Consider the following 18,029-nt stretch of genomic DNA (forward strand, 5'->3'; position numbering starts at 1 on the left):
GATAGGCATGTCTACATCTGCTCTAAACAATATGGTGACCACTAGCCACATGTGACTATGGAGCCCTTGAAAAGTAGCTCATGTGACTATGAAACTGACTTTAAATTTTACTCACATCAATTAATTTACAATTTAAATGGTCACATGTGGCTACTGGCTGTCACATTGGACAGCACAGATCTAGAGACTAGTGTTTCAGGAAACACACTTCAGAAAATGCTACAGCAGCACCAACAGCTGGGCAAACTGTCAGAAGCTGGCAAGGCCAAAGGAAGCAGGGTGAAGCAGATAAAAGATATGCGTGTTTTTGCTCAGGGAACAAAAATTGTGAATAATTAACCAAGGTGGGTTACGTCATTGGTCCTCAACCTTTTTGGCATCAGGGACAGGTTCTCCTATGAGAATCTAATGCCTGATGATCTGAGGTGAAGCTGAAGTGGTGATGCTAGCGCTGGGGAGAGGCTGTAAATACAGATGAAGCTTCGCTCTCTCACCTGCTGCTCACCTCCTGCTGTGTGGCCTGGTTCCTAACAGGGGGTTGGGGACTCATGGTTTATATAAAGCCTTCTCTCATGTTGGTTGGTGACTGTGTAGCCATGTACATTTTTGGAGTCTGGATAATGGGAAGTTGAGTTGGTGATACACAGTGGTTGGATCTCAGTGAAATATGTTTACATAGTTCAGAGTCACTTTTCTGTATATATAAGTTATTTTTAGTCATTCCACCATAGGAATGGCTTTTAATAATACTTCTAATTAGAACTGTAAACTCAAAAAGCATATAAGAAAATCTAAAATGCTTTTAAATTTTTAGCTCTTATATGAAACCAATTTTCTAAAGATTTTCACAAATGTAATGACAATCTTAAAAATTATATTACAATAATTAGTGAAACCCCCACAAAATGTCTCTAAATTATCTTTAATGGAAAACAAATTTTAAGCAACATTATGAGACAAAAGATCAAATCATCGTTTAGAGACCATTGCAGAAATATTGTCATAGGAAGGTATAAAATGAAGCCAAAAGAAAAAAAAAATTAAGGAAAAAATTATGACAGGTATATGACAGAAAGTTAATTGTTTTGTAAAAAATTACATTTTTAAAAAATTTGGGGATGCTTTAAAAATTTGAGTTTATTACAAATTCTTTTATAACTAAGATTTATTTTTCTTTGTTTTGTGTTTGTAATTTTATAAACTTGTTTTAAAGCAGGCTTCCCGAATTCTATAATTTTTAGTATCTACAAAATCAAGATAAGTCTGTAGATACCATTTAAAAAATTATTATATTCCTCATTTAGATAATGCTACACGTATTATCACATTGAATCTTCCCACTAGCCCTGTGGAGGAGGTCTTTTTATCATCTCAGTTTTCAGATAAGAAACCAAGTCACAGATTTTGCCTAAGCTTCCATGACTAGTAAGTAGAAGAGCTGAAACTCAAACCAGAGAAGACTTCTACTTTTGGTTTGGATGCAGAAGGTAGCAGCAACCTATTGTTTATGTTGGAACTGCTAGGGAGGAAGCAAACTAGTTACAAAAGTTTTAACACATTTTTTTTTTTTTAAATGATCAGATCTGTGAAAGTTAAAGAGTGTGGAAGAATTAAACTCCAGAGGGAAAAGAGTCTTTCTAGGTTAACGGGATCCCTGTTTTCTTCCCTTGGCCATTTGTTGAATCTAGGCTTAGGCTGAAGATACACGGTTTGTAGGAGGCAGAGACTTTCCTGAAGAAAAGAAAATCCAGTGGAATTTTTGACAGCCATTGTGGGCCAGCATCAGAGATTAGAATCCAAAGGTGCCCCCAATGCTAGGCTGATTTTTCCCCCAGGATCTGCCAAGTGCTGCAGCGGAAAAGGGAGCAGAGAATGGCTAGGAAAATGGGTGAAATCCCACACAGTCTTTCTGTGCTTAAATCAGAGTAGTGTGTATTGTTCATTTGGATGACTTGCAATTTTTGGCTATCACAGTGTCACTATGAACCTTTGATTGCATGTCTTCTGGTGGGCACATTTATGTTGGGGACGTAGCCAGGTGTGGAATTGCTGAGACATAGGTATATGCATATAGTCATTCCACCAAATAGCAGAAGGAACCAATTTTTTTAATGTATTGTAACCTGGCTATAGATTATTCACTCTCACTGAGGCAGAACTAAGTTAACAACTATAAAGTTAACCTCATTACAATGTATCCATATTCATTTATCTCCTCTTTATGTATCCATGAGGAGACAGTTCATATGGAGAAAATAAGAGAGAAGAGAAAAAAAAGAAGATATAGAAACTACGGAAAAGAGAAAAGCAAGAAAAAAAGAAAGAAAACAAAAGGAAAGAAAACAAGAAAGAAAATAAAATAAAAGAGAGAACAAGAGATACCTATGATGATAAAGATCATATTAACTGGAAAAACAGAAAATAAGTGAAGGGGCAGAGGTTTTAGAATCAGTGCATACTTATATGTGCATTTTTTTTTCTAATCAGAGCAGAAAAACATATTTTGGAAAGCTACCTTTGTCTACTTGGTGTGTGTATTTTTTAAAAATTGGTTGGTGCCTTTGATGTATTGAACATGTTCTTTTAAGTGTGTTGACTGTCAAAGAGAATGTGTATCTGAAATAATTCTTTATTTCAAGTTTTAGAAGTAAACAAGATGTCACAGACTCTGCAAGACAGGAGGAGAGAAGAACAAGAATGGCAGAGAGAAATATATATATATACACACACACATATACATACATGCATGCATGCATACATACATACATATATATGCATGTGTATGTATATATACATATGAGTTTTATATATGTATATATATACATATATATACATATGTGTGTGTGTGTATATATGTACATATGTATATACACACACACACACATACATATGAGTTTTACAAAATTAAAGATTAGAATGAGGGCAGGGGCAGAGTGTGCGTTCCTATGTTGGATGGTAGAGGCTGAAACTCCAATTTTCAGCTCCTTTGCAACATAGCTTACTTTACGATGCGTATATCAAAATAATTCGCTTTTAATTCTTCTGCAACTTGAACTTATACTAACTAGTCTTAAGCTGTTCTTGTCCAATCTCAGAATGTCATAGCCCAGAGAAAATTGTAAAGATTATTTATTCTAAGCTGTCATTTTACATATGAGAAAAACTGAGCCCCGCTAAAGGAGTATGACTTGCTGAGAGGGAGCACAGACATGGTCTCTTACCTTTTGCCCACACTCACATTCCTCCATAGTTCCGATTGCTTTGCTGTTAGGGGCTGTATTTCCTCTCACTAAGACATATATATAAAGGATTGTTGTTGCTTTATTAATTTTCTATTGCACTGCATTTAACCTTGTTGTCCCTTTTCATCCTGGTCCTATGTAGGATGCCTTCTTGAACACTGGAGCAGAGTCATAGGTTCTGGTTACTGTAATTTATTTGGAGGAATTACAAATAAGAGAAGAGAAATAATCAAATATAATTATAAAATTAAAATAGAATTATATTCAAATAAAGACTGAAATATACTCTTTATGTTAGAGGTGGAAAAACAGTCTCTCAGAGAGCTCTGGTATGTTGGCCTTGTCCACATAGATGATGAGAGGCATAGGTTGGGGTAGAACTCAAAATATTTACTCCCAAGACATGAGGTATAAAACCATGTCTCTGCTATGAATTAAGGGCTGTTGCAATGCCATCTAAAATACAGGGCTTGGCTTCTACCCTCAAAGAGCTTAGTAGAGGTGAGCCATGTATTCTACATATGGCATTTTTAGCAAAGTCCCAAATGATCTTGGTAAACTGTAAACATTACCCAAGAGAGTGAAATATAGAAGAATAAAGTCTTACCTGCGTATTGATGATGATGATGATGATGATGATGATGATAGTTGAAGAGAAGAGAGAGAGAGAGAGAGCGCGAGCGCGAGCGAGCAAGAGAAAGAGAAGAGGAGATGAGATAGTTCGGGCATACTAATAAGTACTCACTTCATGCCAGACATGCAATAAACAAAGAGAATACAGTGGTAAATGAGACAGATGACTGTTTATGATCTGGTGAGGAAACAAAGAATGAAAACACCTTTTGAGAAAGAAGCAGGCACTAGAAAGAGAGAGCAAACAAGGAAAGAAATGACTAAGGAGAGTAATTACCAAGGAGTATCTTGGAGGTGAAGTAAGTAGGATAGAAGGGCAAAAATAAGACGATTTTTGAGGAAGAAAAAACTCAAGCGTTTTAAGAGATGTTGTAGATTGATGAGAAAAGAGTGCCCAAGAATAGCTCTTTTCTCCCTCGCCCACTGATCCCATGTTGCTATGCTGAGTGCACACATAGATAAAGTGGTCTCTTTTTCATTCCCTTCTCCATGGATTTTATTTCTAGTCACACTCTCAGCTGGTTAATTCTCTTCTTTCTCTCTGAGATCAGAGATTAGATACAGCTTAGATTTATTGCTGGAAGACATAAAAAGAACTAGTCCTATCAAGGATTTAAATGATTAAATATCCCAACACAGAAATACTTTTAACTTCTCATATACTAGAATTTCACTCACCATAAGATACCAGGTCTGGTGGTACCTCAGGGCTCTGAGTAATGGGGAGCAAGTACAGAAAGCAGGGGGATGGAGGCAGCAAAGAGATAAAGGCCAGGAATTAGAAACAGGAGTGGCTTTAAAAATGGAGTAGGGAGAGCCTATAAGGAAAAAGCTGAACACTGGGTAGAAGAGATAATAAAGAGATGTAAGTAGCATTGAAAAGACACTGTTTCTGGTAGCTTTGGACTGAAATTGGGAGGACTAAATCAATCAGACATGGAAACAAAAGCAAAGCATAGAAGAGAAAATAGCATTGACCATCTTTCTTAATCCACTCTCTCTGTCATTCACCCATGATTTTCATGTTCATGTCTAAGACCTCTCCATTCTTTATGTTACAGAACCCTAGCATTGGAGGGCATGAGATGGCCCTTCTACAAGAGCATTTGTTCCAGACGTTGCATGCCGCAACCTGGGGGCTCCATTCATATTTGGGGGTGGGGGGGCTGAAATATTCACTCATGTTTTATTTGATCTTTGCATTTTGCATGTCAGGAATTCACACTTCCCTTGAAAACATTAGACGCTCTAGTAACGTTTGACTTTTATACCCACTCATGCAGATAGTTGAAGTCCAGTACCATCCATCTCCCTTCATGCAAGTTACCGCAATGCTTGTTCTCCATAGTGCCTCCCCTCTGACTGCTTTGAGTAGGCTACCTTGGGTGTGTGCCAATCCATCTACCTCCCATCTCCCAACCCCCTCACACAAACCCACATGTATACTGCATGCATTAGAAACATAAGCCAAGGCAAGTCAAGAGACTGCCCTTGGTCACACAGCAAGTTTTTGGCAGAGACCAAAGCAGAGACCCAGCATTTTTTCCACCACCTTAGTTTCAACTTGTAGCTGAGACTCTGTGATAAGGGATTTCCACACCATAGGGCTCGTCACAGGTCAGCTTATCATGCTATCCACAGACTCATCCTGAGTTTCCACCCACCTTGGATCATCAGCCTCAACTTTGAGATTTCAGTACCATCTCAGAGTTAGGAGGGGCCTCACAAGTTACCTACACTATTCCTCACATTTCACAGAAAAAGAAACTGAGGTCCGTAGTGTTTCTTCAGCTTGCCCCGGTGACACTTCACGAATGAGAGGACCGACTTCTGAACTCACATTTCCTTCCTCCTAACCTCATGCTATATTTAGCTAAACCCCAGGATCCTGTAGGGCTTGCTTTTGACCTCATTTCCTCTTCATGTTGCTTCCTAGGTCTTAGACCCAAACATTTCCAGAGCTCTCAGGCACTTCTCTTGTCTGATTTTTAAGTGCATGTCTGTGCCTTTGCTGAATTTTTTGTTTGTTTTAACTCAATCCCTCATTGCCCTCTGCCCCAGGCCCCAGCTGTCTGGTATCTCCCTCTCCTCTCCTCTCCACCTCTTTCTATTCTATTAGATTTAATTTTACCATGGTATTCTCCAATTTTTTCTAATTTAATCTGATGTTGACTTTGACACAGTATTATTTTCCTTGACCCTTCACTGTAGCACTTAACCATCTGTCCCAAGAATTTAAATTATTCTTTCTATTCCTCTTTGTTCTCTCTCTCTGTCTCCCTCCCTTCCATTCTCTCTCTCCCTCTCCCTTCCTCTCCCTCTCTCTCATTCCCTCCCCCACCTACCTCTCTCACCTCTCTTTCTCTTCCTCCCACTTCCTACCCCTTCCCTCCATCCCTCCCTCCCATCTTCTCTTCTTTATAAAGATTTCAGACAACTTTATTTTCTCCAGGAGAAAGGTTGGGTCAGTTTCTGAGATATGGGAAGAGCAGTAGGAAAGCCCAGACTCTCAGCTAGAATCCTTGTTCCCATGTGGGTTATGTAGGAGCATCTGCTCTAATAAACAGGGCACATTTCTTATGGGTCCTCCCTGCCTTGGGGATAGATGTTGTCTTATTTGCTCTCTCAAATTTCTGGTCCTTAGATGGCATCTCACTTTGAATTTTGTGATTTACACAGGAACCTGGAATGGAATTTGTTCTATTCTGTGTTAAGAGTTTGGGAGAGATCTAGTATAATGTAACTTGATATACCAGGGACCCTTTCCATCCTTGAAAATCTTATTGCCTGAATAAAATAATTGTGAAAAGATATATAAGAAAGGTAAAGGGTTAGATCATGAACAAAAATGACTGTGAAATGTTTTACAAACCACAATCACTGAATTACCCTTTCCAGTCTTGTTCCCTTTTAGATTTTAATAAAACAATTTCAACTCTATGGGGGGAAAAAAAGGAGCCTTAAGATAATAGGAGAAAGAAAAGGACACCACAGGAAAAGGAGAGGAAAAAAAAAAAACCTCACAGTGGTCTCTTGGGTTTTTGCTAATGGAAATTGAAGAGTTAAATTACAAAATAAATTAAAACCAATATATCAAGCTAGGGGTTAGATTATTACTGCTATTTCTTCTTATCTTTTCAAATATGGACACTCAATAATTAGTAATAATCAGATCTTTTCCAAATTTAAGATTCTAGGATGCCATCATTATCATAATTATATCTGAAGAGCAATTTGGAATTTAGGAAAGTTCTCACATACCCTATTTTAATGATAAGATTAAAGGGAAAGGGGGAAGGTTCTTTTCTGTCTCCAAAGCTTGAATCCTCAGGCCATTCATTAAAGAGGCCTTTTGCAAATAGGGGGATGTTGATAAGATGATTAGGCAGTTTCTAAATTTAGTGCAGGCATCCCCCACTTTTCTAAGGTTGGAGTTAAAACGCTTTGCTTTTATGAAAGACCTGTATATTAGCACATGTTTTCACTAACCAGTTTTCACTTTTACGAAAAACGGTAAAAAGCAAAAACAGCGTCCGGTGTTCCTTTTGCAGTAAGCCTTGTAGAGGCAGAGTGGACCCCTAGCAGCCAGTGGCCCTGCCCAAACCCCTCTAGGGAACTATACTCAGCATCTTAGCTTCAAGCTGCCATAGCTTTGAACTGTGTGAGCATCTGCGCTTTACATGTACTTATTTTGTGTATCCGTTAACAAGATGTGTCCTGAGGTGCCAGGAAAACCTAAGAGAGTTCATAAGGGTGTTATGCTTAGCATAAAACTAGACATAAATTTTTCGTGGTGAGCAAAATAAAGACATAAAAATTAACGGTAATTGCTTCTTCGCTTTATGCCATTTCAACTTACAAAAGCTTTTATAGGAACCCTCTACTTTTACATAGCCAGGGAACCTGTCCTCCAAACCTCCTAGATGAAATTATATGTAAATTGGCCTGTGGACAATTTGTAAACTGCCAAATGCCCTCAGGACCCCAGCTGGCTGGAGATTAGACTTCCAAGACTCTTTAAAGAACAGTTTGCTGCATAATGATCATATCCACTGTCATTTACAAAATCCAACAATTTCCCAGGCACTCACATTATGTTTTCATTCTTCCTTCAAGTTTGTAATATCCCCATATTTGCATATGAGGAAATAGAGGTTCAGAGAGGTTAATTGATTTGCTAGGGTCATACAGCCAATAACTGGTGGCATTTTAGTTCAAATCCTGGGTCCCCCTGCTCAAAATTTATTTTTCTTCCCCATTATATCATACTACCTGACTTTCAGGAAATGGGTAGAAAAGGAAAGGTAAAAATATGAACTTCACATCGGATGATTTTATATTTAATTTTTTTAATGTTTTTTTCTTGTCTCTTCCATAATGATTCATTAGCAGCGTATAAGAATCACTCAACAAATGAATAAATGAATAATGACATCTTTACTGAGATTACTCTTTTTGGAGGCGATGAGCTATTTCTTCCCCCATGGCCTCTTTGGCTTGGATATTTTCAGCTAGATTTGGGGACATGTTGAATATGTTTTACAGAGAAAAAATCCACTTGTGGAGTCATCCTCATCCTGTCAAGACACCTGCTAGATTGCAGTCAAATTGCCAATGAATAATTAAAAGCTAATTTCCATAACGTGATTTACCATTCTTTATTGGTCCCTGAATCACCCTCAGATAAGCTACTCCTTAAAAGATATTGGCTGGCTTTCGTGACTTTGAAGCAACCCACAATAGCCACAGTGTCCACCAAAGGAGATGCAGGCATAAGACTTAAAGTTCTCTGCTGGTCATGGGGGAAAGGCGGGTGCTCTGGAGCCCCTGAACTGAGCAGAGCACAGAAGGTGGTAGCGAGGCTCAAAGACATGGAACTGATAAAGTAACTGCTAGATGATAAAAGGCACCTTTATAAGAGCTTGCTTGGTGGTTTTTAAACCGCAGATAGTCCACACAGCTAAAAACAGAAGGGGGAATCTCTAGCCTCACTCTGTGACTATATTCACTCAGCCACAGCTGGAACAGACCTTAAGTGCAATTGGTATGGTGCTTTTTCTTTACTTTAAAACAAAACGAAACAAATAAACAATAAAAGGAAGCTCATTCGGAATCTTGCTGTATAAGATAGATACAATTGGAGCTTCTATAGTTAAGTAGGCTAAGAGGATCTATTTTTTTTTTTTTGAGGCCAATTTGTAAATATTTGTCAAAATTTAAATGTGTGTATTCTTTGATATAACACTTCTGCTTCTAGTATTTCAAGTATCTAGGAAAGCTCACACCTGTACAAAATGTTGTATACAAGCACTGTCATTGCAGTATTGTTTGTAATCTCAAAAAGGGGAAACAGCTTAGCAATAGAAGAAAATTCAGATAAAGCGTTGTGCAACTTTTAAAACAAATGAGCAAAATTTACATGAGTTCACATCAGAAGATATCCCATAACAATTGCTGTTATACAGAAGTTTCATAATACAGATCAAACCTTAATGTGACATAAATTAGAACACTCACATACATCTGTAAATATACACATATGTATATTGAACATCATCGACTATGGAGAAGAATATAGTTTAAAGCAGTTCACACACTAAAACATTATTCTTTGTATTTCCAGATTGTTTAAGTAATTTTTAAAATGTCAAACAAATCTGTAATTTTGTAATTTTCTGTGTTTTGCTTTTGTAATCTCATGACTGAATTTTTCATTTCAGAGATAAATTTCTCTTTCAGATCAGTTTTTTTCTATAGAATCTATTATTTTATTGTGGTTTCTATTTGTCACCTCTATTTATTTTAATTATACTTATTTTATTGGTCTCAGATTTTCTACATTCTTAAGTTAATGAAATTCTAATCCTCTTCTATTTTCTTACTCCCCTTTAAGGAGAATGGGTTTGTAATTTTCTTTTTAATTTGAGCTCATCTTCAGCAAAAGATTTTTCTTCCCCGTGAAAGCTCATGTAAATTGGTTTGTGAAAGTGTTTTTCCAAAGTGGTTTTACATTTGACTATTTTAAGAATCAAAGTGTTGACGGATCCTTGACCAGTTTTTTTTTTCTTTTAATGTTAATTTCTGATCTTAGAATTCCAATACAATATGGGAGTTATAAGTTTAGATTCCATATCTACATATAACACAAATCTGGAGTTTTGATTAATTGTAGATTTTCTCTAGCTATTTAGAACTCTAGAAAATCTCTTCCTGATTCTTAGACTCTTTGAGTAGAATCCTCTTAACCCCCTTTCAACAATAAAGAGAACAGAGCAGGCGTTATTGTTACATTATGTACCAGCTCCAGCTTCCTGCTCCTTTTTGGACTTCACAAAGCTCCCTCTCTTTTTTCCTGATGGAGGATGGAAGGATGGTAAACCTCAATTACCAGCCTTTAGAAACTCAGCTTTGCCCTAGAGAATTAGCCTTGCTTATTATTGCATTGGTTTTATTTCTTTGTATCCGCTATCTAAGTATTGCCCCTGCCCCTTCAAATTCTACTGTTTTAAAATATTTTTGTTATGTTTATTTTTCTAATACTTCCATATTTTTGCAGTAGAAAGGAGGATCTATAATAGCTCAGTCAGAATTTCTCCATTTTCTCTGCAATTGCAGAATAGTATAAAATTTGGAATTAATTAGTCTTCCAGCTCCCTGAAGTTCTTTGCTGGAATCTTCAGGTTCCAAGTCATAATTATAATAATAGTTAATAATATTGATAATTTACCAAGTATCAGGAACTTTTCTAAGTAATTTATATGCATTAATTTATTTAATCTTCATAACTCTGTGATTGATTCTAATTAATATTATCTCCATTTACTGATCAGGAAACTGTGGCTCAAAGAGTCCAAGAAACTTGTTCAAGGTCATACATTATGTATAAAGCAGAACTGGAATTTGCAGTCTAGACATCCAAGCTCTAAATCACTATGCTAGCCTGCCCCTCAAGTAAATTGAAAATCATCGCTATGGTTCCCCCCACCTCCTTCCCATAGTGGTGTTGGTAATGAGGCATAGAAATTCACCAGTAAATGTTATAAAATTCTTGAAATCTGAGCAATTGGAGTTAATAGTCACAAAGGACAGTGCCATCTAGAATGTCACATTTCACCTGGAATCCATGTCACAGTTGACACCTGACAAAACTCAGAGCTACTTTTCAATTTGGATCACTTTTAGCCATTTTTTTGGAACCTCTGTGGGATCTTATAAATGCACACCCCTGCATCAGGTAGATAAATAGATAGATGGATAGTTGAGTAGTTGGGTGAGAACAATATAAAGAAAATTGGGAGGATGATATGTTAGTAAAAACATTTTGTAGGTAACAGAGTGCTGACATTTTTTTCTCATCTGCTGTAATCTGCATAGAGAAAAGGAAAATAAATATTAAATGAAGAATCTTTGACTCTATTGCTCAAGTACAGGGTCCAGACTATGTCTGCCAAGACCAATTCCTGGCTTCATTGTGAACAACCTTTCCTGAAAAATGGGAGACCATTCTGACTGATGTCAGTAGAGCAAGAAATGGCCCAGCATGAAAATATAAATGAGATTTGAGCAGGACAATAATTTGGCCACATTATTTTACCAGTAGAAAATCTGAAAAAAAAAAAAATGAAATGCCTTTCTTGATTAACACATCAATAAAAAAGTGAGATAAACTTATAATTAGTTTAGTAAGAGATGGGGCTTTGGTGTTACCCTAAAGACTTTGGATAGGAAGTCCCTTTTACATTGTTTTGTAAACTTAAGGGTATTTATTGATAATTGATAGAAATAATTAGTTGTATTTGAAGCAAAACTCTAATCAACAATGTTATTCGTTTGGAACTACATAATGATCAAAACAAGGACATCATTTATGAGATTGATATACAAATGAAATATTTACTCAGGCTTCTTAATTAAGTCTCACTGTATACTGTCAACGTTGAGAATAAGTAAGGGTGAAGTGGAACAAAAAATTGTCTTGCCTCTATGCTACACATCCCATATGAAGCATAAGTAGCACTAAAAAGCAAGAGCATGGAGAGGAAGAAAACAATTTCTATTGCCAACACAAAGAACATCCTCAGGACTTAAATGTTCCAGGGTATCACTAGTATGTCCTTATGAAGAACAATACTGCCCAAAAGAACTTTCTGCACTGATGGGATTTTTCTCTATCTGCGCCATCCAATATGATGGACACTAGCCATTGGCTACTGAGCACTTGAAATATAGCTAGTGTGATTGGAGAACTAAATTTTTTGATGTTAAGTTTTCATTAATTTAAATAGACACATGTGTCCAGTGGCTGTTCTATTGGACACGCAGGTGTGGAAGTGACTGAGTGTCTCCCAATGGGCAGGCTGTAGTTGGTGAGTCTTAAGAGGGGAGATAATGCTATTCTGGAGTTCAGACTTCCAAATGGGCATGGCTCTGGGGTTACTCTTCATTTCCACCCACACAGGCTCTCCTTAAGTGATGCCTGTCCTTACCTGTGCATAAAAAGTCATCTTACTCTTAGATTATAAGAAATCACTGGGACCAAAACTCAGTCCACTGATGTCAACAAAATCTATTCTTGCTCATATGATGAAACACGATTAGGAAACTGAATCCCCCTACCTCCCAAACCTTCCCTCTTCCAGTTACTTAGGTTTGAAAGAAGAGAGAGGTGGGGAAAAAAATAACCCCAAAACAATGTGTTCATAAAAGGAAAAATTCCACCTTCAGAAGCTCTCTTTTGGGTACAAGCATTATATTCTTGAAAACCTTTGGAAACATAAGAATATTATCTAGCAGGATGAATACATATAATGAAGGGAATCTTAAAACCTTAGTAGTGATCAATTTATCAGGTTAGCTAGCCCTCTGGGAATGTGCTTGCTATAGGACCAGTAAATTGCTCTAAGTACCTTTGTCACAGAATGTTAATGTGAAAAGAGAACTTAGAGTTGATTTAGTCCAAAGCATCCCTTTTACAAATGTGGAAACTGGTGTTCAGGGAAAATTGAATGACTTGTCTAGAGTGAGTTAGGAGTGAAACATAGTTTTCCTAAATTCTAGCCTAATCCCTTTTATGATACACAAATAGTCTTCCCTGGGAATATCCACACAAAGACAGCAAATTATTTTATATTCTTTACAATAAGAATAGCAAATTCGTAGAATTTGGAGCTCTCTGTGCTGAGAATGATTCTGAGGCTGCACCTGAACTCAATGGGAAAGACTCAATAACTCTGTAATTAATTGGTGATATCCGTCATGTGGGTAGGAAAAATGGCATATGTACCAGGTATTTGCCATTCTTGTTTTCAAGTGTCTGTGTATGTACCTTGGGAAAAAGGAAAATTTGGGCCAGTAAAAACATAAGTTATTATATTTAAGTGATATGTGAAGAGAGGATTAGAGTCCATCTTCCAGTAATATATTTTAGGGATAACATTGAGTAGGAAAATGATAGTTCTCTGGAATAAAGAAACATGGATTCTAGTCTCAGGTCTAACCTGTACTTGCTATGTATTTATGGAAGAGTTATTTTACTTCTCTGAAATCCAAATCTCTCTTTTGTAAATGGTGGGGTGGGTTATGGAGCCTACTTCTTAAATTTACTGTGGGAGTTACCTGAGATTAATGGATGTAACCCACTTATCAGGGCACAACACATAGTAGGTACTTAAGAGAGTTGTTTGTCTTTTTCATATTTGGATCTGTATCCATCCACAAGTTCCTTAAGCACGAGGTTTGCCATGAAATAACGTCTCGATCATCATGTCCCAAGCCCATTCACCTCCACATACCATCCTGTAGTACTCATGGGACTATAAGCATAGAGATCCATCAAGGTCTTTATAAAATCCTAACCACAACAAACAACAAATAGGAAACTACAGAAAGGGTACTTTTATCTAGTGCAATATAAAACCTAAAATTCTCTGTGTCCTCCGTGTCTCACCTTTCGAAGGCCTTCATGGCATTCTCAGTTCTGAGAAAAGTGAGCATCCACCAGCTGCTTCTCTGCTTCTCATCTGCCCTTCAGGTTATGTTCTTCGATGTAATGTTAATGATCTTTTAGCAACTCTAAATCCTCACTTGAGTATCACCTTCATTATGTATCTGTTTATTATTTCAGAAAACTTGATTAATTCCTATATTTTGTGCTTAGTGATGGGGATGTAATAGTGGTGAATGTAAACTTGGCCACAAAGCTCCTGAAACTTAGGTGGATCGAGGAAGAAAGGGAATTAAATGAGCTAGGAGAATGCTAACACATCCTCACCTGTGTTCTGCACATTGCTCTTCTGAATCCCCACAACTTGAATAGATGAGAGAACAACCCTTCTGTCTTTATTTTTATAATTCACAATCTTTTCTCTTGTGCATTGCCATCTTTTTCTCTTGTTATGCGCAATCCTTGTGGTTGTCTTGCTAGAAGTTCTTTCTAAACAGCCCACAGACTTATTTCTCCAAAATGGTTTCCAGGCCTAAGACATCAGCTGTGATTGTGCCATCGATTGGCTAATCAGAGCACAGCCTAATTATAGACATGTTGTGAGTGATTCTCTATCTTGATCAGATAATCAAAGGCGACTCATTACCCAGATATTGAGAGAGAGGAGTGCGTTATGGTTATGATGCCCTACTATGATAACCCTGACAGAATGTGCAGGATATCTTGGTGGGGGTGGGGCAGGTATTCTGGGGGCTTGCTGCTACCAAACTGGACTAGAAAGGATGGCAGTCCATTAGTGAGATGTTCTAAAGAAAAGATAAACTGTCTCTAAAATGAAAATTAGTGGCACTATAGATATTGATTTTTACAAAACATCCAAGGAACACATTCTCTTTTGTAGTGGAAGGTTTGCGGGCCAACACCATTACAGCTTTATTTAGATGTGTGTGAAGGGACCATCTGTTCCAGCTCACAGGAGGGCCACGTCTGCATCACAGGCTCCCCTTCTCAAGGTCCAATCCGGGCACCCGATGCAAAAGTTTCCTGATGTGATGCTTGACTGAAAGCTAATGATAGAGAACACTTCATTTTTCAAAGTGTGCTTTTTCTCAGGAGCAAGTATGCTCTTTGGTGATTGCTTTTCTCCTCCCTGCAGCCTGTAGAAACAGCAGGAAGAGCAGAGGACCTGTGAAATGAGGACGGTGCTCCATTTATTTTTTCTTGTACTTATTCTTTCATCCATTCAATAAATACATGTTGATTCCTTCTATTTGAGATACTGCAGACATACTTGTGAGCAAAGCAGATGAGATTTTCAAGGTGATTACATGTGGGGAGAGGGAGTAGACAATAATCAAATATACACGCAGTTTTTTGTTTGTTTGTTTGTTTAAATATGCTACCAGGTAGTATCTGTGCTATGGTAAAATACATTGGGCTGATGAAATGAAGAGAGACTGGGTGACCCTTCTCCATTGTGTGGTTATGGACAGATTATTTTTAAGATGACACACTAATGTCAAAGACTCAGCCTTGCAAAGTTCTGGGGAAATGTTCATATACCAGGGGGCGGTGACTTCCATCTTCAGCCTTCTAGAGTCAGAGAGACTTTGATGTGTTTGAGATACTGAGATGGTCAGTGTGGCTGAGAATTCTATGAGATGAGGTAGAGTGGCAGACAAGGGGCAAATCACATAAGACCATGAACATCAGGTTAGGGGCTTGAATGTTTTTCTACACATGAGTGAGTCTGGGCCTGGGCGTGACATGACTTGATTTAAATGTTGCCAAATGCTGTTGGTCCTCAGGAGAGATATCTATCTGACATATGCATCTGTTACTAAGTTTCCCCCTCTCTATAAGTGAGGACTTGATATCAGCCTTCGAAGTCTCCAAAAGAGAGAGAAATAAAATAAAATTCAAGGCTCTACTGCTTATGTACACAAACCTTTCCTGATTTCTCCTCCATTTCTTTCAGACTGGAGTCAGTACTCTCCTCAGGAATATCATTTGTTTCTTGCACATTTTTGATACTGGGTTGTCGTTATCGATTCCCAGAGCTGCCTGCCTGCCTCTCTCTTTAGAGTGTAAATTTACTGTGGCCTGATTCAATGATGCGACCTCTCTTGTCGTCAGCCCTAATTCAGGGTTTGACTTACTTTGTGCCCTTTGTAACCTGGCCCCTGACCATGTGTCCAGTTTCACTGCCTATGATTATCACATCATAGTTAAACCTCTAGGAAGCCTCGAGGTTCCATTTATTCCTCTCCTTGGACCGTCTTTCTCCCCCTGTCTGCCTCCTCGTAACCACAGATTCTTAAAGTTAACAAGTGCCACATCTGCTTTGGTTCTCTCCATCTCCCCCAAACCTGGAATACTTAATCTCACTTCTGTGCTTCCACAGAACTCTGAGTTACATCTATCCTAGGCTCAGAAGTGCACTGGAGTGACATGTGTGTGTGTCTGTATCCTGCTGGAATATAAATTCTTTAAAAGGCAAGTACTTTCTCCTTCACTTTCATATTCCTGTTATGCTGTTAATCTTAGCACAGAAGATCCATGTAGTAAATATCGATTGAATAAAAAAATAACCAAGGGAAGGACGGTTAGATAAATACTAAACTTAGTTTAGTATTTGTGGCCACCATAAGAATGTACCTCAAGAACTCCACCTTCAGAGAGGTGGTTGACGGAGGCCCCGGTCGTTGGCCCTGAAACCCATCCCTGCTTTCTCGCCTTGGCCATACTTCTCATGGGCTGCTCCCGACCAGTGAGTTAAGGTTTTTACAAAACACAGCAGAGTTGCTAGGGCGGGCGCATTTCTGGCAGAAATGGGTAACCTTTCTTGAATCTCCCTTAAGCTGCACCGCAACATAGCATGCTACCTCTTCCCTCTCCTTCACTCGGGGCTGGATTTGTAGCTTGGTCTGATGGCTGTCAGCATATCCCTACTCCTCTTCCACGTTCTCTCACAGACACTTTTCCTAATAGAATTCCTGTATTATTGAGGACCCACTATGTCAGGCATTTTGATGGTGGCCTGGAATTCAACTATGCCCAAAGGGGCTACCAACCAAGCATAGCATTGATTTGACATATAGCTTAGCAGTCTGGCTCATGGGTCTGATGGTTAGACCAACCTGTTTCCAGATGATGCTCAAGTCTCAGGTCTGTCACTCATCAGTTCTGATTTAAGACAAATAATTAAGTCTCCCTGAATCTCAGTTTACTCATCTGTAACTCGGAGGTAGTTATATTATTTTTAAAGTAAAAAATAAAATTCAGTGCTTTTTAAGCAAGTCTTTGTGCCAGGCCATATAATCGGTGCTTCACGCGCTTATTTACTTCTAGGAGAAATTTTGCAGAATAAGATACTGCAATTAGATGGGTAAGAAATATCCCAGGGTCACAAAACTGATAAATAGTAGACCTGGCATTTAATCTGAATGCATTCCATTAAAAATATACATGTTTTAAGTTAAATACTTTTCAATTAAAGCGATGTGGCACACTGGTAAAGTGGACTGGGCTCTCAGTCTCCACTGTTACTCCATAATTCTCTTAGAGGATGTTCATATCTCGATTTAAAAGGCAAAGACTTAAGAGGTCAAGGCCTGAGAAAAAATTCAGAGTCAGACTCTACATTTAGCAAGATAGAATCAAACAAAGTGCAAGGAAGAGAGGCAGAAAAGGTGCTGGCAGGTCCGTGAGAGGCAGTGAGACACTAGGCCTCCGGAAAATGAGGAGGCCGATGTCAACAGGACAAGGAAAAGGGGATGTAAGGAAGAAAAAAAATGGACCGTCACAGCTAAGTATTTTACCTGTCAGAAAATTACTCAGGCCTACACATTAGGCTGTAAAAATATATCTTACATTAAGAAAAATAGGGCTTTTTTCCAAAGGCAATTCAGGGCAGTATCTTCCGCTCATCTCACAAAATTAATCTGAAACACACACACACACACACACACACACGCGTGCGCGCGCATGTGCATGTGCACGTGCGTGCATGCACATCCTAGAAAACTGGGCAGAATGGAAGTCCTTTTACAGTCTCTCCTTATCTGTGGTAGGTGGGGAGCAGTGACTAAAGGAAGACTCAGTCTGGGCTCTGACTTCAGTAAAATGAGAAAGCATGAAGCAGATGCCTAAGGAAGGTAGGAAACTTCCAGTTCTAGTTTGCCCTCTGTTGTTTTGTCTTTTAAAACTAT

Source organism: Pteropus medius, unplaced genomic scaffold (assembly GCF_902729225.1).
Source record: "Pteropus medius unplaced genomic scaffold, Ma_sr-lr_union100, whole genome shotgun sequence".
In the NCBI taxonomy this organism is placed as follows: domain Eukaryota; kingdom Metazoa; phylum Chordata; class Mammalia; order Chiroptera; family Pteropodidae; genus Pteropus; species Pteropus medius.